The sequence below is a fragment of the Dromaius novaehollandiae genome, chromosome W (assembly GCF_036370855.1).
Source record: "Dromaius novaehollandiae isolate bDroNov1 chromosome W, bDroNov1.hap1, whole genome shotgun sequence".
Taxonomy (NCBI): Eukaryota; Metazoa; Chordata; class Aves; order Casuariiformes; family Dromaiidae; genus Dromaius; species Dromaius novaehollandiae.
The window spans coordinates 14,260,807-14,284,809 of NC_088130.1; the positions used below are offsets into that span (position 1 = coordinate 14,260,807).

Below are 24,003 nucleotides of genomic sequence, written 5' to 3' on the forward strand. Positions count from 1 at the left end.
TGCTCACCAGCCCTGTAGAATTTTAAAGGAGACCAGAGTCTGTGTTAAAAAAAAAAAAAAAAACAAACGTTTTGCTGTATCATAAACTATTTTATCACCTGCTAAGTATGGTATTTGGACCAAAATGGAAGGCTAGAGAGTGATGCTGATTTGACTAGCAGGATTAACTGTCCCTGTAAAGACTAGGCATCTCAAACCAGAACTCCCCCAGCTCCCTCTGTAATCCAGAGGCTCCTAAATTGTGTTACATGCCCTACCAGTGGCATGCAAATTATTTGAGTAGTATGTGGCCCAACAGTCAGCAGCCTCCTCCTTCATGCTATCTTACTGGTACCTCATGAACATTTGGGAACCCTTGATCAAATCAGTGTGGTCTCTTCATTAAAAAAAAATGAAAGATGAGTAATTATTCTTTCTCCTCAGTTCAGTCAGGGAAGGAGAGACACAGATGAAGTGGCAGACCCAAAGTTACAGAGGAAATCTGTGACAACACTGAGGTTTCAACTTGAGCCTGTCTCAATTTCTGGTCTATTGTTTCCTTCCCTGGGACAGATTGCCCTCTCTTCTTGCATATGTTGCAGCAGGGCTCTGACTCTGCAGCCAGACATTCCTGAAATACAAGCTCTCAAGCATGGCTATGTCACCTCTCCAAAAAGCACTGCAACTTTCTCCCTGCTTGTGCTGGTGGAAGATTTCTCCTTGCACCCTGCCAAACTCCCAGAGCCCATTATGGGAAGGATCAAACTCAGCATGATTCTAGGTTGCAAATATATACTTGTGAGGATTCAAACTGTGTCAGTGCACAGCAAGGGCCAGCTGCTCCCTAAGGGACAGGAGCTGAGAGCCAAGGGGGATAACAGCTGGCAGGGCAGGGGCCTCATTGGCCAGGGCCCAGTCCCACAGTATCCAAGTGAGGCAAGCAGGGCAAATGCAGAGATTGTGGCCAGGTTCAACCAAAACTTAAGATCGCCAGACAAGTTCACAGTGATGAGGGAGGTCCGAGATCAAGCCAGGAAGTCAATCCACAGGTCAGGATCAGGTCCAGTGACTGCTGGTCAGATCCATGATGACAAGGCATGTCTGTAGTGAAGCCAAGCTGCAGATCAGGGTCTGGATCAACAGGGCCCACATCCAGACAGGGGCACAGCTGTAGCTGAGCTAGAGACCAATACTCCTACAGCATAGCTGAGTCCAACACTGAAGGCCCAGGGCTGAGCTTAGAGCTCTTGGGCCCATGGGCTAGTGGTGGGGGAGTGGAGTGGCGGAGCTCCAGGTGAGGCTGGTCAGAGCCAGCAAACATGAGGCTACTTCTAGTTGTCTGTAGAAAGCCTTATCTACTTCCTGATCAACAGTGGCCTGTAGCAAACACCCAAAACAGTGTCACCCATGTTAGTCTGCCCTGTAATCCTTACCCATAAGCTCTCAGCCAGCCCATTGTCCACCCCTAGGCAGAGCTCCATCCATTCCAGTTGCTCTCTCACATAAAGGGCGACTCTCCTTCCTCACCTTCCTGACCTGTCCTTCTGTATCCATCCATTGCAGCATTCCAGTCATGTGAGCTATCCCACCACTTCTCCTTGATCCCAATGAGATCATAGCCCTGCAACTGCACACAGATCTCTAATTCCTCCTGTTTATTCCCCATGCTGCATGCATTGGTGTACAGGCACTTCAGAGAGGCACCCAAGCATGCCAATTGCCCAGAAAGGGTGCAAGAGGTTTCCCCATAATCTTGTTTTGTAGACACTTCCTTGCCTGCATGCAAATGCTTGCAGTACCCCCACTTAAGCCCCATTTCGTCAATTGCATGGTCCCTATAACTCTTCCCCCCATCTTTCCTAGTTTAAAGCCCTCCTTACTAGGTTGGCCAGCCTGTTGGCAAAGATGCTTTTTCTCCGCTTAGTGAGGTAGATCCCATCTCTCCCAAGCAGATGTCAATCTTCAAACAGGGTCCCACAGTCATAGAAACCAAAACCCTGTTGCCAACACCAGCAATACAGCCAATTGTTGACTCACAGTATCCATCTACTCCTCCTCCTGCCTTTCCCCCCTCATTGGCAAGATCAAGGAGAAAGCCACCTGGGCCCCCATACCTCTGATCACTGCCCCCAGAGCTCTGTAGTCACATTTGATATGTCCCAAGTTGCCCTTGGCAGTATCACTGGTGCCCACATGGAAGAGCAGCAGAAGGCAATAGAGGGGACAGACAAGCTTTGGCAGTCTCTCCACAACATCCCAGATCTGAGCCCCCAGCAAGCAACAAACCTCTCTAGATGACAGGTCAGGTCAGCAGATGGGTGCCTCTGTCCCCCAGAGCAGGGAGTCACCCACTACAATCACTCACTTCTTCCTCTGGGTGCTCCTACATGGCTCAGAGTCCTTCAGCCCAGATGCTTCACTCAAAAGCACACCCAGCTCCTCCTCAGCTTTGAGGGAAATTAACCTGTTCAGTAGCTGAAAGCCTTCAGATAGAGCAGGAGCCTTCCTCCTGGTACAAGAAGTTACCAGCCTTCACCTTCCTCAGTTACCACTTACTGTCCTGCAAGGCACAAACTCCACCTGTGTCTCCACTGCAGTTGGGGGTTAGGGTTCTTGAAGCTGTAGGGTCTCTGAGAAGAGCCTGTCTCTCTCATCTGATGCTGCACAGCCTGCTGACTTCTTCCTGTAACTCCTTTATCTGGCAACACAGCTCTTCAACAACAGCACACCTCCTAGAGGAAAGATGACTACCAGACCCAGCCTCACAGAGGCACTCCCTACAGCCCAAGACTCACAGAGCTGCATCCTCTGTCAGCAGGTCCACCTGGGTCATAGCCTCTGATGTGGCAGGAACAGCAACCTCAACAGCTACTGGGGAATATGCCCTGTGGCATGTCACAGCCATATCTGAGAATGTATATGCTACTCTGAACAGAGACAAGGACCCTTTCTTTTCACCCTTCTGCACAAGCTGCTGTATCTGTTGGCTGCATACTGGGAGCTATGTGCCAGGCCTGGCTCTTATATAGGCCTCTCCTTAGCACTGGCTAAAAGGGTGCTTGACCCTCCCTAATCAAGGGTCAGCTGGAACAAAGGCCCCCAACTCCCTCTGATCAGGGGCAACTGACAGAGCTTGTTAGCAGCAGCTAGAGCTTGCTAGAGCTTCCCAGGAGAAGTTAAGGGCTCCTGTGGATGTCCTTACCTAGCTCTCCTTAGCTGTCAGCAGCAGGCACCCTCTAGTTCCTCAGAGGGTCCCAAGAAATCCCCCACAATCTCCAACAAGGTTCTCAGAAGATCTAAGCAGAGCCCAGAAACTGCTGCACAAACTGCTGCATCTGTTGGCTGCCTCTGTTAGCTGTGCTTCCAAGTGTTTTCAGGTAATTTTTTCTTAAAGAAAAATTAAAAAATGCCATTCCCATCTTCCAAACAATAGCAGATGATGGGGAGGTGGGGGAATTTGGCAGAGGTTTTATGGTTAGGTTCTATCATGATGAGTAGTGGTATAGTCAGAACATTTTCAATGTTTATTTACAAATAATTTGTTTTGATTTGAGATGGCTGAGACTGCAGAAACCTTAGCCTTCAGACATCAATAATATGTCACAAAGAAATAGCTCTTTTGACAGCTTGTCCCTCACTGCTAAACATTCTTCCTTCCCTTCAGCTCCCCCCCCCATGCCCCTCTTGCCTGCGTTCATGGTGTTTACCTTGGATGCATCCCATCTAGTCCCATGGACTTGTATGAATCAAGCTTTCTCAACAGATCCCTGACTCAATCCTCCTCTGCTACTGGAAGTTCCCCTTCTCCTTGAACCCTCTCTCTGAGCACAAAGGCCTGGGAGACCTCGTTGGTGAAAACCAAGGCAAAGGTGGGTGTCACTAAATTGCCCACCCCATGCAGCAGTGGGCCCACATTTTCCTTGTTTATTCTTTTCCTGCTGATGTAGCAGTAGAAGCTCTTCTTGTTGCCCTTGATGTCCCTTGCCAGTTTCAACTCCAGATGAGCTTTGGCTTTCCTAACTAAATCCCCGCATACCCAGGCAATGTTTCTATATTCCTCCTTTGTAGCCTGTCCCTGCTTCCACCTCCTGTATGTGTCCTTTTTGCATTGGAGCTCAGTCACGAGCTCCCTGTTTAGCCAAGCTGGTCTCCTGATATGTTTGCTCATTTTCCTGAGTATTGGGATGGACTGTTCTTGTGCTTGGAGGAGGCTGTCCTTAAAGACCTGTCATCTTTCTTGAGCTCCTTTGCCCTTCAGAGCTGCCACTCACAGGATCCCACCCACCAGCTCCCTGAATAAGCAGAAGTCTCCTGAAGTCCAGGGTCTGTACCTTGCTACTTGATTTCCTCACTCCCTTTAGGATCTTGAACTCCACTATATCATGGTTGCCACAGCCAAGGCTGCCATTGATTATCATGTCCCCCAAAAGTTTTTCCTTGTTTGCGAGTAGTAGATCAAGGTGCACATCACCTCTGTTTGGCCCATCTAGCATCTGTGTTAAAGTTGTCCCCAACACCTTTCAGAAACCTCCTGGATTGCTTTCTTATTGATTACAGCTCCACTTTTGTGTTTAAATTCACTATTCCACTGCAGCAATCTCTGGTTTTACAACCTACTTGGCTCTTATTGAAATGTAAGAATGTTCATTCAATAGTACTTGTGTTTCAGGAGTCCTGCCCCCGCCCCCTTTTCTTAAAGGGCACATGGCATTTTTGTGGAAACTGTGTGTTGGTGTTTCCAGTGAATAATATGTTTTGGGGAGGAAGGCCCTAAGGATGTAGACACTTGGTTGAATGCTATAGACAAATCCTGGTTTGAGTTAGCATGCACACTCTTAGCTTTCTCAGGTTGTGGTAAAGCTATATTAGCATATGTTACTTTCATGGTTTCATGTTACTATCATGGTTGCCACAGCCAAGGCTGCCATTGATTATCCTCAAGGTCAATCCAAAGGAACTTGCCTTCCAATAAAACTGAAGTTCCTTGTCTTCACTGGGGTATTTGGGGCTATTTTTAACCTCAGGACTTTGGTTACCCTGAGTTTGAGAAAAAAATCTGTGCTTCTTAGAAATGGGGAGAAGTCTTTTCCCCTTAAGAGCTAAACATCTGAATACCTTCCCCTCTTGAGAAACCTCTGTCCAAAGCTGAATGCCCCACATTCTTTTGGTATATGGGGAGTTTAGTGATAACTGTGTGGCTGGTTCTGAGAGAGGTTGTCAGAATACCCTTTGCAATGGTACAAGCTAGCTATTGTATGGGATTGCTTAGGACACATTCTCAGTGTCACTTTATATGGAAGTTTTCATGCTGAATACTTGTGCCCCTTTGGACACAACCACAATGAGATGCCATGACCAGTGCCATGTACAGTTGCTTCATTTCAGGGCACAGTTCCTCAAACCATTGGATAAAGCTTACTCTTTCCTAAATGTGCTTGTGCACTTGTCACCTACACATCCATACATCCATACATCCATCCTAGGCAGCATCATAATATAGCTGTTTATCATACCTAACTATGACAATTTCTTCAGCATGAAGTAGCTATTTGCTTTCTGCACCTGATACTGTGAGAATAGGCCTATCTGAAAATTAGGTGTGGTAACAAGTTAAGCATGTGAGCATGTTAAGCATTCTTGATGACTTGAAGGTGGTAATTGATTCTCTTTGAGCTTCCTTTTGCATCTCTCCCTTGGCTTCTAGCTTGACAGAATGCTTCACCTCAAAGGCTGCTGCAACAGCAGCATGATACCCGCCTTCTGATGCCCCAGTCAGAATCCATTCTCCTGCTATTGATATTGATTCAACATGGTTGAATGGATGGATCTTCAGGGCGTCCTTAGTGCACTTGTATTGGTCTCAGAATTCTTCTGTCACAAGAAAGCTGACTGTAAAAGACCTGTTTATAAACCCTGAAGTCTTCCATCCTGACCACATGAGCAGCCCAATGTGGATGAAACCTTATCTGGAGGGTTTAAATACTGGAGAGGTTGCTTTGAGATAGAATACTGAATATTGTGTGTAGTTCTGATCCCCCCCCTCCATCCTCAAACAGGATATAGTAGAACTGGAAAAGTTTCAGAAAAGGGCAACACAGGCCATCAGAGGTCTAGAACTGTTCCTGTAAAATCATGCATGACACAGAAAGGGTGGATAGGGATCATCTATTCACTATTTCTTCCAATACAAGAACAAGGGGGGTTTAGATGAAACTGTCAGGTGGCAGGTTCAGAACAACAAAAGGAAGTGGTTCTTCATACAACATGCAGTTAACCTGTGGGATTCTTTGCCATATGGTGCAGTGGATGCTAAGTTGACATTGTTTCAAGGGGAGACTGGGTGAGTTCATGGAAGAAAAAATAATTATCAAATATATAGAAGCATATTTCTTTTTGTTTTTTGTTGGTTTTTTTTCATAAAGAAGTACATACTAAATATATGGAAACTACATCTGCCTCAAGAAGTGCCTGAGCCACAAATGGTCAGAGGCTGAGAGAGTACTCAGAAAAGTACTCTTGCTCTCATCTTATATGCTTCTATTGGCATCTGCTACTTGCCACTATCAAACAGGAGACAAGGCTAGGTGGACCTTTGGTCTGACCAAGTATGTCTGTTTTTATGTTCTTAGAACTTTAACTTATTCTGTTCCCCTGTTATGCTAGGTTATAGTAAGAATCTAGCACGGACATTGTCTAAGCTGTTGGATATGGCAGTTATAGGGTCCAAGGCTCAGATAATTAGAATAGAGCAGAAATTGTAATAACCTGATGTGCAGTGATCTGGACCACAAGGTTATTCACTAACTCTGAGTATAATTTTGCAAATAATAAAAAGATGAGCTTGATTTGGAAAAACAGGAAGATTTCATCAGCTGCTGCTGCTATGAAGAGAGTGCTATTAGGACAGATAAACTTGTCAACCTCTAAGTCTAGCTCCAATAACTGACAATATGGGTTATTGAGCCAACCTGGGGAAGGTTGAAACATGACCTCTATCTCCTGAATTAAATCCTTGGATGATGTTTCAGAGCAGCTGAGGAGAACCTTTGCTGTTCATACAACTCCTCAATGTCTGCAAACAGAAGCTCTCAGGTGATGACTTCACTAAATTTGAATTTAGATTAATTTCTCATAGTTAAGCAGACAACTGTCAGTTCTGTGATGGGTAGCACAGAACTTGCAGTCTAACTCCACATTATCAGGCTTGCTATGGTGAGGCCTAATGACTAACCAAGATTGGGTCATCACTGTACAAACACAGAGCAGTCCATGTCCCAGAGAGCTTATGATCCTACTGGGAATGACAGAGTGAGAAATGGCCTATGACATTTAGGAAACATTACTGATGTTCTGGTAGTCAAAGGCCCCATTAATTTTTGGAGTTGCATTTTTGTTCAAGTCTCCTATTAAATCTCCCTGCCACAGCTTACCAACACCCTCTTTACACAGGAATAAACTCTGACCATTAAAAGGGTCTTTGGGATGATAATTTGTCTTTATAATGACCCTAAAAGATTAAGTTTCACTACATTAGTTTTGAAAAAGGCCTTTATTGCCACAGGACTAAAGTTTTGGAAATCTTCAGTAAAGCAACTGAGTTGATTACACTGAGTTCACCTAGTGTTGGCCTATGAAGGCCCTTTTGAATTAGGACTAATTCCTGGAGGTTGTGTTGGTTGGCAGATTCCCATAAGTAAAAAATATGGCTGGAAGGAACTGCAAGAAGCCTCTTAGTCTGTCCTCATACCTTAAGGCAAGATCAACTGAATTTATGAGGAAGCTTGTAGTGAACTTGCAGTCACTGACAGATGTTTGTTTAGCCTGCTTTTAACTTCCCAGGATGGACACTACATACCTTCCCCAAACAATCTGTTCCAGTGCTTCACTATGTTGGACGTTTGAGGGGAAAATAAAAAACAGCCCTCCCCACAGCTTTCTAACCTGAATTTCCCTTGATTCCTTTTAACCTCTTAACTTTGTACCCACTGTGGGCACAGAAAACAGTTCAGTCTCTTTTTGCAGCTACCTTTGATGTATTGGAAGATGGTTCTCTTGTCTCCTTCAGTCTTAGTTAGACTAAACCCCCACTCCTCCTATCTTTTCTCTTAGATCATGTTTTCTAGACCTGTTTGTTCTCATTCCCTTTCTCTGGATTCTCTCCAATTGGTCTATGTCTCTCTTCTAGTATGGCACTAGACAAACAGTACCAAAGAAAAATATATAATTGACTTGCAGACTATCCCTTTTATACATGGCAGTATGAGGTTTGCTCTTTTTGCAACAGCATGACACAGTATGTCCACCTCCAAGATAAAATGTTACTTATCAGTAGCTGTAGTTTTGCGGGTGTCCCTTCCTTCTGCTATTGGGCTACTCATAAAACCCTGTCTGTGACCCAACTGCATCAGAGTTTTGCTTTCAGGACTCAGGACTCTTTTTACTGACTGAGGTAACTGATTGGTATTGCTTTGTTAATCTCATGCAGCCCTGACACTCATTGACTTTATAGAAGGTTCCAGAAGCTCAACAGGGCTGCTGAAGGGAGGCCCAACCTGAAAGGCAAACATAGGGTCAGTGTTCCTGTGTTAGTTACCATTGTGAACCTGTTCTTCCCCCTTCTCCTTTTTTGTCAAAGAGTATTTCCATCATGCACGTGTCTGTTCTTGCAGTTAATGTTGAATATAATTGAAGGATCTCTGTCAATGCAAAAAGATAAGTATTCAAGTCATTCAGGAGCTACCAGGTGACTTTGGCTTGATGTTCTGTCTGCTTTCATTTGTGACTGTTCATTCCAGCAGCTCTATTGCTAAAGAATGAAGTCTGAGATGTCTTCTAGTGTACACAATTGTAATAAAATGTATTATACATTGCATGCCTATTTGCACTCTACATTCTCTGTAAAGTGGGACCTAATTAGGATCCTTGATATTCCCTTCTGGAAGCAAGAAAAGGTATTTTTAAGGGGATAACTACATGTTAGATATTTGAATATGCCTCTGGTGATTTAACTTGACTCCCTCCTGGATGGTGCAATCCTTTTAAGAGCTGACTCCTGAAATTTCAGTCAGGATCCATGGTGATGTTAGTGATCAGTGAACAAGAAGTGACTGCTGTATTTGACAGATTTTGTCCCAGAATAAAGAAATGCAAATAATAGAAATCAGTGAAGCTCTACCCTAGGTTATTTTTGGCCAACAGGGAGCGTCCAATATTCAGGGCAGAGGGACTAATGCATAGCTGATTGATTGAAGGAACCAGGATCAGAACTGAATGTTTATACAAAATCATCTGGGGAAGCAAGTGAACTGTGAACTTCACACTGTCCTATATTCAGTATTGTGGTTTGCAAAATATGCTGAAGGCTGAAGCTGTGTATGGGACAATGTAATGACAGATGAAATATGAATACAGTAAAAATGGTACACAAGGCTTGGTACATAGCTGGCATAAATGGGCTGAGTTGCATCCATTTAATTTGGTTCCTAAGCTTGCCAGGTTTGAGCACTGGACTCACGTCAACCTCTTCAAAAATGAAGTCAGGAAAACTTGTGGTTAGCTAAAGAGGTGTGAGCCAAGTGTTTCTTTGTGTAAAGTGTGCCTTGGTTCACCAAAATGGATAGGCAGCATTCTGACAAGTTTCATTATGGTATCCTTACATCTGGCATCTCAGTTTCATATCAAATTTGTAACTTATATTAAAAGAAAAGTTATAGGAAAAGGACACAAAGTACTGTATTCTACTAGCCTGGGGTTATCTGTTTAAAAAACCCTTGCCCCTACAATTGAGCAGCAGTGCATATAGTTTTGTAGGTAATACAGGAGGAAATTTTTTAGAGCCCTTTTTCCCCGATGGCTTTATATTTCCCCTGTAGTCTGCTCCCTCTTCCCAGTATTTACTCTGCCTCTGATCTCTCCATCCTTGCCTTTGATTTTGTGCAGATTATCTGTAGGTGCATCTGAAAACTGAATTGTTGGAACTAAGGTGGTAGTATGAGTCATTTCTGCATGTGTAGGCATATTCACAATCAAAAAATCTTACCTGTGTTATGTATATGCATATTCTGATATTTCAGTAGCTGAATGACAATTGATGGACATAGAGAACATAGGCTCTCTAGCTGAATTGCACCAGTTAGGGAGGTAACTTCCTCCTTGGATTTAATGCAATATTTATAATTGTGGGTTGAAGGGTCAGCAGGTTTATATGAGTAATGCAGTAAGTTGCAGACAGCTTTCCTCTTACTGGAATGGCTAAAAGTTCTGAGAAACAAATGTCCCAGATGCAGAACACATAGGAACAAGTCAACCTAGTGCTGTTTTTTCAGCACAAATCTTATGAGCAGAGGTGCTAGTAAGGATATGGGTTGGGCTTTTCCCAAGGGAAGGGATATGAGCCCTGTCTATATAGGTGAATGTTGTTAGCAGATAAACCAGTTTCTCCATCTATAAAACAACACTCTCCTTTAAAGCACTATGATATTTTCTGATTACAAGGACTACATAAGGACAAGGGGTTATTATTACTAGATATCAGTTGCTAACATGCCCTGCCAATAGTCTTTATCTTTCACTTACCAATGGGAATATTTGCAAGCATAGGGTTATTTTAAGTGGCTAGTACTTGCTAAAATAGTGCATTTCATTTTTTTAAAATGATTACTAAATCAGCTCATACAGCTGAGTGGATTTGGCTACAGGGCTTGATGAACCTGATTTATTTGAGTTCAATATTAGAGAGAAGCAGGTGCTTTTTTTGATGGGGAATGGAGGGATTATAGGAGTCGAATAGAAGAGAGAAATGAAGTGCTCAGGTTGATTGTGATGACTGAGGGTACAGTTAAATGCCTGTCTCTTAGAGTTAGTGAATAACCTTGTGGTACAGATCTCTCTGGGTATTGTGCTAGCCTTCTGTCAAGAAAAAGACTGTGAATCAGAATAGAGACTAAAATTGTTCATCTAGAGGCTGAGACAGCATGCCTTGTCAATTCTGTACTGGTAATGAGGAGAAAGATATCAACCTTTAGTAAGTCAAAGATTATCTAGAGAAATAGAAGGTATTTTATGCATTACTGCAGAACCAACCCTACCTTCCTTCCCAGTTTTTAATATAATACAGCCACTAATTTCAAATTCACATACTAATGAGAGTTTGGGTTTCTTTCATCAGAGATATGATGCCAGCTTGATTATCAGGAAGTATTCAGGGGTATCGTCTTGACCAATATCCCCTTTCAAGTGTGTGTTAGCTATTAGGATGAAATCCTCCCTCTAGATATCTGTGGAAATTCTCTGTATCTGTTGCTTGGAACTATTGTTTCTCTGAAATATTCTGTTCTTAAGGAGATTCTAATAGAAACTGCATCAGTTTGTCAGCCTTGTAAAATGGCTTCACTAGTCTATTAAAGTCTCAATATTGGCCTTTCTAAAAGATAAGGTGCTGTGCACTACCTCTTCTACTGTTAACAAGTTTCTTCAGCAGGAAGCTGAAGGCTGATGGGAAAAGCACCACAAAAATAATGAGAAATGCCAACATTGCCTTTCCAAGTTTTTAAAAGATACAAGCCCACCCCCAGAAAGTCATGATTGCTTTAATATGGAACAGGTCCTATATAATTCTGTTGTTCTTAAAACACTTAGAGTGCAGTCAAATTTGCTAATCATTTCTTTGAACATACAGGAGCTACAAGTTTGTAAAATAAACCCTGATAACCTTGCATGCTCAACTGTCTCTAGGAACAGGAACTTTAAGTGAAATGCATGTTAATGTTGCAAAAGTTGATGAGTGGGTGATAAGAAGCTAGACTAACAAGCAGGATGTCCATGTTGTCAATCTCTCAAAGGACTAATAGATATCTACAGAAGAAACCTGGTAATGTAGAAGGAAAATCTGTAGAATAGGAAATGTCCAAATATGGTATTTAACTTTATATATATGTATAATGTGTGCATTCTGAAGTGAGTGCATGGTGCTGCTAATGCCTGGATCTTGTATGTGCTTCCCCTATGAAAAAGTTATCCAAATAACTAGTGCATGACAGATTGTATTGGGCATAAATTGCAGGGTTTCAGTAGCAGGGGACTGCAAGGATGACCTCTGTGGGAGGAGGTTATGAACTGCCCTGGGCCAGTCATAACCAGTTCCAGCCAGCTCTGAAACAGATGAAAATAACACATCGTGTGCCAAAACTTCAACCAGTCAGAAGAACACATGGTGCCTCTGCTCAAACATATTTAAGAAAGAACATCAGCTGCTGTCAGGGCCCTGAGAGCACTAATAGGCCTTAATGGTCCTGACCAGTCTTGCCTGCCCCCCCCCCCCAGCCCATGGGCCCAGGAGCTCTATTTAAGCTCAGCCCTAGACCTTCACCCGCTGCCTGAGCTATATTGGAGGGGTACTGGTCCCTAGCTTAGGCACAGTCATGCCTATTCCTGGCCATGGGTCCCATTGAGCCAGGCCCCAACCTGTGGACTGATTTCCTGGCTTGATCTTGACCTTGGCCCTGCTTTGTTACTATGGACCTGCCTGGTGATCACTGGACCTGATCTTAACCCTGACCTGTGGATTGACTTCCTGGCCTGATCTTGGACTTGCCTCATCACCATGAAATTGCCTTATGATCTAGCCTGCCCTGCTTGCCTTACTTGGGTACTGTGGGACTAGGTCCTGGACAGTGAGTCCTCTTCCCTGCTGGCTGTGTTATTTCCCCCTTGGCTCCTAGCTTCCCTTCCCTTAAGGAACAGCTGGTCCTTGCTGCTCCCTGACAGTTAGCTCAGGCCTTCTCAAGCCCTGAGCTGAGCATGATGGAGCCTGGTCTGTGGCCATGCAGGGCCTTGCCCCTACAAACCCTCTTGAGGGACTTTTCCCCTGGGCTCTGACCTCCCCACAGCACTGACTTTACTCAACCCCAGGCTCCTAAGTGAATCCTCCTCGGGCCCGCTCGTCCTTTGGGGCTTGTCAGGGGCAGCCTGGACCCCCACCCACTCAGCCCTAAGTCTCCCATGCTGTGTTCCTTTCCCATTTCCCTGTCCCTGCCCTGGCTCTGTGTCCCCTGAAATAGCCCGCTGACACCCCACAGCAATTAAAGCATTCTACAGCAAGGACCTTCTGACCCTAGATCTCTGTAAGGTGCGAGAATGCACCTTGCTGGGAGGGGAGGCTGCTGTCAGAGCCCTGGGAGCACTAATAGGCCTTACTGGCCTAGACAAGCCTCAGCCAGGGCCTCTACCCACATCCTCTGCCCATGGACCCAAGAGCTCTATTTAAACTCAGCCCTGGGCCTTCAGTCCCTGCCTGAGCTAGGGGTCTCTAGTACTGGTCTCTAGCTTAGCCACAGTCATGCCTGTTCCTGGCTATGGCCCCTATTGATCCCAGGCTCCAACCTGTGGATTGATTTCCTGGCTTGACCTCAGCCTTGTTTCATCACTGTAGACCTGCCTGGCGATTGCTGGACCTGATCCTAACCTTGACCTGTGGATTGCTTTCTTAGCTTGACCTTGAACCTGCCTCATCACTGTGATATTGCCTTATGATCTGGACTCTTGGTTGGACCTAGCCACCACCTCACCCTGTTTGACTTACTTGGGTATTGTGGGACTGGGTCTTTGCCAGTGAGGCCCCTGCCCTGATGGCTGTATTATTCCCCTCAGCTCCTGGCTCATCTTCCCTTAGGGAGCAACTGGCCCTTGCTGCTCTCTGACAGCTGCTAGGAGCAGGAGACATAGGAGGACCCACAAAAGGGAGCACATGAGAAGATATGTGAAGAGACGTGTTTGGAGAAAAGGGAGGAGAAAAGGAGGAGGCACGCAGGAGGGGATGTTGTTGGGGATACGGCTGGAGATGTGCTCTTGGAAGGAGGCAACCCACGCCAGAGCAGGTACGCCCCTGAAGGGACTGCAGCCTGTGGGTGACCCATGCTGGAGCAGGTATGCCCCAAAGGGACTGTGGCCTGTGAAGGAACCCATGCTGGAGCAGAGGAGCAGTAAGAAGCAAGGAATGGTGGAGAGAAAAGAGTAAGAAGCCAGGAGCGGCAGAAAGAATCTATTATTATGCACTGACCCCAACCTCATGTGCTGTCCATTTCCTCACCAAAGTAATTGTGAGGGACTGAGTGTAACATGATGTGAGAACAAGGAGAGTTGAGACTAAGAAGGGGGGAGGAAAGGTGTTTGACTGAAGTTGAGCCTGGAGAAGGGGGAGGAAAGGTGTTTCCCTAAGTGTTTGTTTACTTGTTTAAGTCTCTCCCCTCCCTGCCCCCCAATACCCAAGTCAGTAATTAAAATTTGTTAATTAGCAATAAATTTAAATTAAGTGAAATTCCCTGAGTTGAGACTGTTTTGCCCACAACACAGATGCATCTAGAAGATAAAAACTGGTGCATGTTTGAGTTCTTGGATTCAGGCTGCTGGATATTTGGAACCCAGGTCTGTGCTGTTCATTTTCTAGTACAGTATTATGCTTGCTACCCACCATAACCCTAAATAAAGAAACCTGAATGAATCCAGTGTTGAGTCCAGATTTGTGGCTGGGGAAAAAGGGTTATTAGAAACACTGAGCAGTCAGTTGCAGCCAATAGATGAGCAGCTGCACTCATAGTGCCAGCAGTTGGTGAGGGTCTGTGGAGCATTGATAGTAGCCAGGGAGAAAGGTGAACCCTGGGAAGAACAGTAAACAGCTGTTTGTTAAGGTTTACTTGTCTAGAACAACATATTCACACATGATCTAAAAAGGCAACACTTTTGGAATGTGGCAAAATCTATGGAATTTGTTATAATCGTAATATAAGGAGGAAACTCAAGTTTGCCCTGTAGTTGCAATTGTGGTGTAGCTGGATATCAGGGCTGTGCTTGTGTGCATACCCAGTGGGCCTAGTCATCAATTCCTGTGTGGTCCAGGAACTACCCAGCTAGTCTCTGCCTAGATGAGACAACTGGACTGATTTGAGACAAGGTGATCGAGAATCTGTCTAGAAGTTCAGTCAACAAATCAACTAATGGCTACAGGACCTCTCTGGATGGGTGGGATTCCAGACAGTCCAGGAGATTCCCCCAGGCAGCCCTTGCTGTGCATAGGCCAATTGATAGGCACTACTTATATGCTTCAATGTGTTGTTTAACGTTCTGGGTGGAGAATCTGGCTGTCCCAGTGACTCCCCCCAGGCAGTTCCTGCTGTAGGTAAAGGAATTGACTAAACTGCACATAGATAAGAATTTTAAGTAGTCATTAGAAAATGGTCCTGCACATGCAGGAATAGTCACATAGATCTTTTGTACATAGTTGAGATAGTTAAGGTATGTTTTGTATATAGTTTAAGATAATCAAGAGAAACTGCTGGACTGGAAACTGCATATGCTGGAGCGCTCACATAGGACCATGAGCTGGAATATAAGAATTCACCAGAACAACAGTTCAGTGAGCCTCACCTGATCTAGCTGAAGACACTATTACAAGGATCCTTGTAACAGAGACTCCTGTCACCATCTGGATAATGACCAGGCATTCTGTTTGAGAGATTTGATTCCCCACATGAGCATTACCCCAATAAAGCAAAGGATCCCAATAAATCAGATTTTTTTTTTTTAAACTAGCACTCTGTCTGTGAGTGTCTGTGCAACAAGAGTAGAGAAAGCTGTTCTGTCTTCCCAGGATAATGATTTAGCTATTTCAGATATTCTTGCTTCTGCAAAGATGGACTATTTTGGCTTCTGTGCTTGGCAATCCTTTTATATTGCTTTTATATTTGCAGCTGCTGGTTTAAACCAGTTCCTGACTTTGGCTGTTTGTAAATGTTGTATCTTCCATAGCCATTTGTGCTCAGTCCTATACTAGAATCATTATCTCATGTTTTTGTATGGGTTGTGCTTTAATATCGCCCATAAAAATATTCTGCTTGGATATTTTTTGGTCATTTCTTGCCTAAGCCATTATTGCTAATATGTTATTGCTAATACCTTTTCACTGGTAGAGGGGACTCCCGAATGAAATAGTTAACTTCTTTCACCCTGAACTGTTTTTCCCATCATGAACATGGACTTTCTTATAGGGGTTACTTTTTTAACTAGAAATCACATGCCTCCGGAAGCTGGAGCTTGTACCTATTTCTCAATACTTCTTCAATTTCCTCATGTTCATATTATGTTTTGGTTTGTGTGGAAATTGAGGATTAAAGCTTGTAGAGCTTACCAAAGGAATTCTTTAGATGCTAATTCTTGATTCACCCATATACTTCTTTAAAATGTTTTTAGTTTGAGTGCAGTGCTAGCAAGAAGTTTCAGTTCTCCTAGTCCCAAGTCCTGCTGTTCACACAACTGCTTATATTCACTCAGTTATGATGTTAGATGCTCTAGTTACTCGCTGACCTTGTCTTTCAGAAATATCATGTAGAGGCTAACACACTCTTATATAGCAGTGTCAAAGGCAGCAGAACTGATGTTAGGGCAGAGTGGTTAAAGTGAGAGCAAACTATGGCCTCAGCTCTTAAAGGGTCAGGACAGTCATTTCATAGACTTGTTATCAAGGTTTTTTTAAAGTAAAGTTTGAGGAGACATGGCCATGTCATATTGCTCTGGGCACCATCTTCTAAAAATATCTATAACAAGAAAAGGGCTGAAGCTATAGACTCCGGTCTTAATCTTTTTTCCAGGTCTGCAGTGTTTGGCTCTGGAAACATTAGGGCTGAAAAGAAACAGGTGTCCAGTTTCTAATTTCCACATATAGGCAAGTATATTTTGAACCCTAAGTCCAGAAGGTAGGCAGCAGGCCCCTCTTGCAATGTAGCATATACCTCTATAAGTAAAGATTTTTGCAGTCATTTGTGGTCAAACTGAGAACAGAATTTTGATATTTGACAGACAGGACTCACCCACTTAGATGCACAGCCCTTGAAGCTATATGGCAAATCTATAGTGTTAGCGTGTGTGTGTGTGTGTGTGTTTTTTTTTTTTTAAACCATACCACAGCCTTAGCCTCTGGATAACTTTGTTCTTAGCACTGAGCACAGACCCTAAAGTCCTGATATATACTGCATTTAAGACTCAGTGGATGGTGAAACATCTTCTAGGGATGTGCCACACTGAACAGCCTGTTTCTAGTTACCTTCTTAGCCAAAGTAGAAGATGACTATATTGAGGCTTAGTCTTTGTGTGTGTGTGGGGGGGATGTGCAGATATGTAACTAGATTACATAGAAAAAATGCATAATAGGAAAGGTAGATTGCCCTGGAAAGGTTAATTTTTGAGTACTTACCTTTGTAATCTCAGTGTTCAGCTATGTGGTGTGAACTCAACTTCAGTGCCTGCTTTGCAAACTTGTCCTCCTGCACTGTCTTTCAGCAAAGCTTTCTGTTGAAGCATTTGACTTATGCAACCCATTGAAAAATTGCAAATATCTTGTCACCAGCATTCTCAGCTCCTGTTTAAGTTTCACAGTAACTGGTGGACTTCTTAAAGCTTCAGCTTCTGGAAGCATGTGATTTTTTTGTTTAAAACAACATGCTTCTGGAGAAAACCTTGAAATATGATATAGCTTTAAACACTGAAATCTGAAGGTATATAAGCTGTCCAGAATGTAAATCTTATTTATTAATCTCATTATTTTGAAAAGTTCAACTCATCTTTACAGTCTGGGGGATGTTGGTACTGTTGGGAATTGGACAACTGTTTTCTGAACTCTTAAAGTGTGAGTGTCTTGGAGTGGATGTGAGCTGTTTCTGAAGTCTACACATGTGGATGGGGGAGTATTTGGGTCCTGGAGAAGTTGTACAGAAGAAGTACAGAAATTGGTGGGTTGCATGCGTGAGTTTAATGTTGGGAGATTGTTCCAGTGCTTTTTTGTGCTGGGAATAGAGGACTAGGAGTGGTAAATCCTGTGTATGAAGGTTGTTGGTGGAGGAAAGCTGTTGGTGGGTTGTGCAGAGTTTATTCCTGTGTAAAGAGGGTGTTGGTAGGCTGTGGCAGGGAGATCTTTCCTTGTATGTTGCAAGAGTGTCTGTATATGTGAGGAGGATGTTAGAAGGGCTGTGCAGAGAATGTCTGTCCCTGTTTATGATGATAGATTTGTGACAGTGATGAGTGTCCCTGTATGTGGAAAGGTGCAGGTTTGGGGAGGATTGTGCTGGGGTGCTTGTCCCTGCATGTGAAGAAGGCTAAGTGGGGCAGGGGGAAAGCATGTATTGCACAAGGGCTGCAGGTAGTTATTTCTAGGTAAATTCACCCCTCACCCATTCACTCCCATCTTGACAAAAAAGATAGCATACAGGGGTGCAACTTGAAGAAAGCATGTGCATGATGGAGCAACACAGGGCTGGGAGTCCCACAGGGGCCACCCCAGGGAGGAATGCAGAGTGCAGCAGAGAGGCATCCTCCTCCCCGAGCCTAAGGGGCACCCGAGAAGACACTGCCCCCCATCAGCACGCGCATAACGGAGTGGGATGGGAGGAATGGCTAACGCGAAACCAACCCCATATCTCGAGGGAGGGTTGAATATAGATCTGTGCATGTGAGTACGCGCAGTGCGCATGCGCTGTATGCTGACACTCTCGCTCGGCTGCATTCGGATCGCGCTCGGCTATTTCCGTCTCTTTGTTTTAAACTCCGAGTCGGAACTTGGGTGGGGGAAGGGAGATATATTTTTCCTCGTTTTTTTTTTTTCCGACAGGAGAAGGGAAAAAATAAAAGAGGAACTGTGAGGAAAAGGGGGGGGGGGAAATCAACCTTCCCCCGAAGATAAAAGATCCCTGCCCCTCCTCCCAACGGCTGGATACAGTGTTGCTCCTCCTTTCTCCTGCCGCCGTTGCTGTCGTTTGCTGACAGGTCAGTCTGTCGCCCTCCGGTACTGGGGGGGGGGGGGGCGACGACACCGGGCGTTTCTTCTTCGGGTGTGGGTGTACGGGGGGGAAGGGCTGTGCTTGAACTTTTTGTGATGCAGAAAATGCTCGTTATTGTCTCGGTGGGTTTCGGTGGTATTGTAATAGAGAGTGGGGTTCCCCCCCTCCTCCCCGAACGTGCGAGTCTTGTGCTGGCCGTCGGAGTTGGAAGGGCTGTGTGTGCGCACCTCTGTGCGTCTCTTCCTTTCCCATCCTTAAGGGTAGTTTCCACCTCCACTCCCCCCGAAAAGGTCTCTTCCTTTCGGGAAAAAAAAAATCCTTCTCCTTCACCCCCCCCTCCTTTTTTTTTTTTCTATTTCCACCCCTCCCCTTTCCTCTTCCAACTGTTACGTTTCCTGGCTTGGGGAGGAGTGGGATCGCTTCCTTCTCGGTGCCTGGTCAGTATCCCCCTGCACCCTGCCAAGAGGCTCTTGTCCTCAAGTTTGCAGGGAGAAGCTCCCTCCCCACTATTAATGGATTTGCACGGATTAAAGCCCCACTGCTGGGGCGGGGGGAGGAAGGGAATCTGTCTCTAGTCAGCTAGAGACTGGAGTGGTCATATTCCTTGCTAAATGACCTCAGTTGTATGGATGTGGGGCTTCGGTACTGTATAGCTTATAGGTTTTAAAGTCCTATGAGAAACGGGAACTGAAGTATCACTAGTAGATAAAACAAGGAATATTTATGGTTTGTGTTGAGCCCCCTCCCCCCGAATATTTGTTGAACCAATATAGTTTTCTTCTACTGCTAAGTTCTGGTTATTTTCTACAAATGTTGAGCTCACCAGTGAGTTGCAGTGCTATGGAATAATGTGGCAGTTGGTTTCTTGTCCAAGAGTAATTGGTGTCACTTCAGAGTGTCCTGTGAAGAAACTTCAGAAAGCTCAATACCTTAATACTGTGGTTGTGTAATACTTGGATACTCTTTGCTAGTTCACATATATTTTTTGTTTCTGAAGTGTTGTATACCCCATTACTCTGTATACTTAGGATCAGTTTAGCCATTTTTTTTGTCCTCTGCACATGAAATATGGTTGACTGAGAAAGCTAGATCTAGACATTCTGTTTGATTACCCATATGTGCTCTGGAATGTTCCTTCAGAAGTGTTTTGCTTTGGTATTTTTCAGGAGTCCTACATAATTGTCTGCCAATGTTTCTTGGAGTTAAGGTCGTGGATGAGAAGATTTAAATAAAAAATGCTATCTAAACACAATGTTCATTCTAACATCTAAATCTCATGTACATAACTTCAATTGTATATTGGTTTACTCTATAAAGCATAAACAATTTGGCATATATTAAATATATTGCAGCTTTTCTTACTGCCAGATAGCATGTGTGTTTTTATTGCTTGTTGTTGGTTAGGTTGTTAACTTTAAATTCTTTCTTTTAGTGGTAGGTTAGATAAGAATATGCATTGTGACACTCATGTCAGGTACTTGCCTAGAAATAGAAACCTTGTACACTTCCAGTAAAAATCTTTCAATTTAAGTGATCCACTCATATTTTTAAAATGTGTGTAAGGGAATACGGTATCTGGGCAGAGCTAGTGATATACAGTGTGATCTTGTATGATCAGTTAGAAAAAGGGCAGGCAGTCTTTCTAAAGAGAACTATAGGGGAACTGCAAGAGAAAGCATGGAAGGATTTAAACTTGTATTTAGATTTTTCTCAAATAATGGCTTAAAAAATATCTCATTTCCTTATGTGGATTGGTCTAGCCAGTCTAATGACTGGCTTATCTTATGACTCTGCTATCACTATTGAAAATCAAGGTTGAACAGTTGTGAAATGTTGCTTTCACTTAAAGGCGACAGATTTTTTTTGTTGCAATGCTGGCATAGTAGCCTAGAGGGAAGAAAAAAAAATGTATAAGATATTTTGAAAGACTTTTGCTACTAGAGAACTCTAACCCAGAACTTTGCTGTAATCTCCAAACCTATATTTATATTTTGCTTGCTTACTCTGATTGATTGCCTTAGAGGAGGCAGGCTCTCAGCTTTGTATTTCAGACAGGTAACTCTCCTTGCTAACAAGGGTTCTGTGTTCAATATCTTGTTCCCAAATGACTCTTTAATCTAGGTAACCTTTTGAGTTGATGATCTTTTTGGACTAAAGTAACTTTAGATCAAAATATTGGACTCTCCAGGAAGCTACTTCAAGGAATATATTAAAAACATTTACATGGAAACTTAAAGCTAGATATGATCTGTAAAGTGAATGCACATTTTGAAAAATACTGCGTGTTTACAGTGTTTTACATTTTCAGCTACTGTTTTTAACAGGTGATGTGGGCTTATAAGAAAATGTAATGAAATCTTGCAAGAATGCAAGTGTAGAATATTCTTGTTTGTGTATATGAATATATAATAATTTTCTTCATCCTTTTATACTGGGATAGTGGTCCAATTGGTACGTAGTTTGAAATGGATACTAAATGAAAGCTTTTATCAGTAATCCAGCAGTATTTGGTGATACAATGGATTTAAGAATGTCCATGTTCTTAAACATATAATGGTTTAAACTGTTTCGGCTTTGACGTTATTAGTAAAAATGGTTGAGTAACAGTTCAAACTACCCTGCTGTGCTGGGGTAGGTATACTATCAGGTTTGAAGGGAGGCCGGAGAAAATTGATTTAGGACAGTCTGATTGGAATAAGTTAACAGCTAGGAAGATGCTGTCCAGGTCCGGAATATGTTACTTGGTACAGGACTTCTATTGGAGTCCTGGCTTAAGGTAAATTCATAATTAAAAAAAAATTGTGATATGTACCATTGTGTTTTATTGTTGATTAAAACAGATACTGTATACAATAGTTCTTACTGTAGTCAGCTTTCAAGATCTGAGGAAAAACTTGCTGCTTTTTTCCAAGTCAGGTTTTTGTCAAGTTAATCTTCTGAATAAGTACTTCTGTACTTAAATTACCAGCATATAAAATATTCACTGTGGTGAGAATTTAGGAGATGGAAAACCTTATTTGCTATTGAAGATTTGAATGAAGCTTGTCATTGCAAAGGAGCAATGACTTGATAGGTAATATCATTTTCCTTTTTCTACCAGAGAGAATGCTTCATTTAAAGTGAAAGTGAAGTTGGTTCTGAGGGGAAATTCTTAGCCTGAAAGACATATTACTCGAAAAAGCAAGTTCTCTTTAATAAATCTGATCACCAACTTGTTGTCTGTGGGGGAATATGTGCTGTGCAGTACTTGCTTAAGAGAGCAGGATTTTTTTTTTCCTGGTTGCTAAAACAAACATTATTTAATTGCTGACTTGTGAATGATTGTCTTGTCAACACATTTCTCAGTTTAATTTATTAACCATTTTTCACCCTTATGTGTAATGAGACAGTGTATGATATTGTCTTTAGTGGGTCATGTATCTATTGTAATATTACTGGATATACTACAAATCTTGTGTGAATCATGACTGAGATTTTGATTCAACATTTAAAAAGAACACTAGCCCTGTAGATTCTCGACTGTCTTCTCATGTCACGTGCATGCAAACATCAATCTAAAAGTGTAAATGTAAATGGTACCTATTTGTAAAAATATATAAGCATGGTCACTGCAGTGTTTGCAGATTGTACTCTGGTTGGTGGTTGTTTGGTGATTTGTTTTGTGTAAAGTCTTGTTCTTATGATTTCCTTCCTTCCTTCTGCCCGCCCCCCCCCCCCCCCCCCCCCAATTTGGCACCTGAAAGAACAAGGTGAAAAGTACAAGCCAACTGGCTAACTTCAAACATTCTTAGGATGTAATAGCTTTTGTGCAGATAGCGTTTTGTGGTGACTGGGAGGCATTTACTGGTTTAAATACACAGATTGATATAATGGAAGCTGTGAGTCAATTGATTACTTAGCTGAAGTGCATTGTATTGCCAAAATTGTTCTAACTTACTAGACAGGAGAATTTTTTTGCGACATACAATTTTTATTGCATCAAGTTTATTTGTTGTACTTAACAGTGGTTATCTGCGGGCTTGACTTGGGGAATGGAAATTGATGGCATGTTTTGTTCACTTGGAATGACTTTGCCCCCAAAATGTTAAGGCATACAGACCATTGGAAGTCGGGGTCACATTCTTAGAGTTTGGGGCCAGAATGGACTGAGATTTTGTCTAACCTCCTGTGTATCAGACCATTAACTTTAACACAGTTGCCCTTGTATCAAGCATAATAACTGTTTTTGACTAAAATGTGAACTGTCCTAGATGCAAGGAATCCAGTCTTGATTTGAGGATTCTAAGGATGCAGGATCTACAGGGGTTTTTGCTTGCTTGTTCCAATGGCTAATCACGTGAACTGTTGAAAGCATGTGCCTGTTTTCTAATGCAAATTAGCTTTGATTCCAAACCCTAACTCTTATTATGCCTTTATCTGTCTGCTAGCTAGAGCCTTTTAATACTTTGTGTGTTTTCACCTTATGAAGGTGCTGACACACAGCAACTGACTTTTTTTTTGATAAGCTAAACAGATCATTCTCTTTCAGTCTCTCACTGTGAGGCATTTTGTTGAGTCCTTGAATTTTTTTATTCATAACTCTTTTTCACTCCGAATTGTTTAAGTACACACTCCAGAGTTGTATTCAGTATCTGACTGAGCGATTCTGTCTGCACTGATAAGATTTCCCTCTCGACTTGCCACTTGGGGTGTGTGTGTGGTTGGGGGGTGTGCACGGGGTGTGTGTGTGGTGGTGGGGGTGTCGGGGGATGGTGTGTGTGGGGAGGGTGGGTGCTGTGTGCGGGGGGGGGGTCAGCATGTGCATGCAGGGGAGTGGTGTGTTTTAAGGGATTGCCTTGTTTTAAGGGATTTGGGGGAGTTTTGTAGAATAATTTAGATACAGAATGTAGCTTCAGTCCACAAATTAATTGAAGATAAACTTTTTAGAGGCTGGAGAGTACAGTTCCCATCATTGGTTAAGGAAGAATGGCTTGACTGCTCTGTTCTGTAAGGTTGTATATTCTGTTCTATTCAGATATTTCTAGAAAGTCAAATTTTTAGCTTGTGGTGAAATGATTATATGTAGAGCTGAGATGGGAAATTTCTGTTCACAAGGTAATAAATTCTCATGATAGGTAGAATAAGCAAAGCTGGTGGTTAGTGCTGCATCTGGTGCTGATTAAGGGGAACTGGTAACTGCTTACTTTCTCCAAGATTGAATTAA

General features: G+C 43.1%; 1 protein-coding gene across 5 annotated transcripts in view; it reads left to right on the forward strand.

The window, feature by feature from the left end:
- Positions 1–18,488: 18,488 nt before the first annotated feature.
- LOC135324150 (polycomb group RING finger protein 3) overlaps positions 18,489–24,003 on the forward strand; it is an 82,344-nt gene continuing 76,829 nt past the window's right edge. For all 5 annotated transcript variants that reach the window (XR_010385494.1, XM_064499742.1, XM_064499741.1 and 2 more), the window contains exon 1: positions 18,489–18,786. The gene's annotated coding sequence lies outside the window, so the exon portion shown is untranslated. The remainder of the gene's footprint in view (positions 18,787–24,003) is intronic.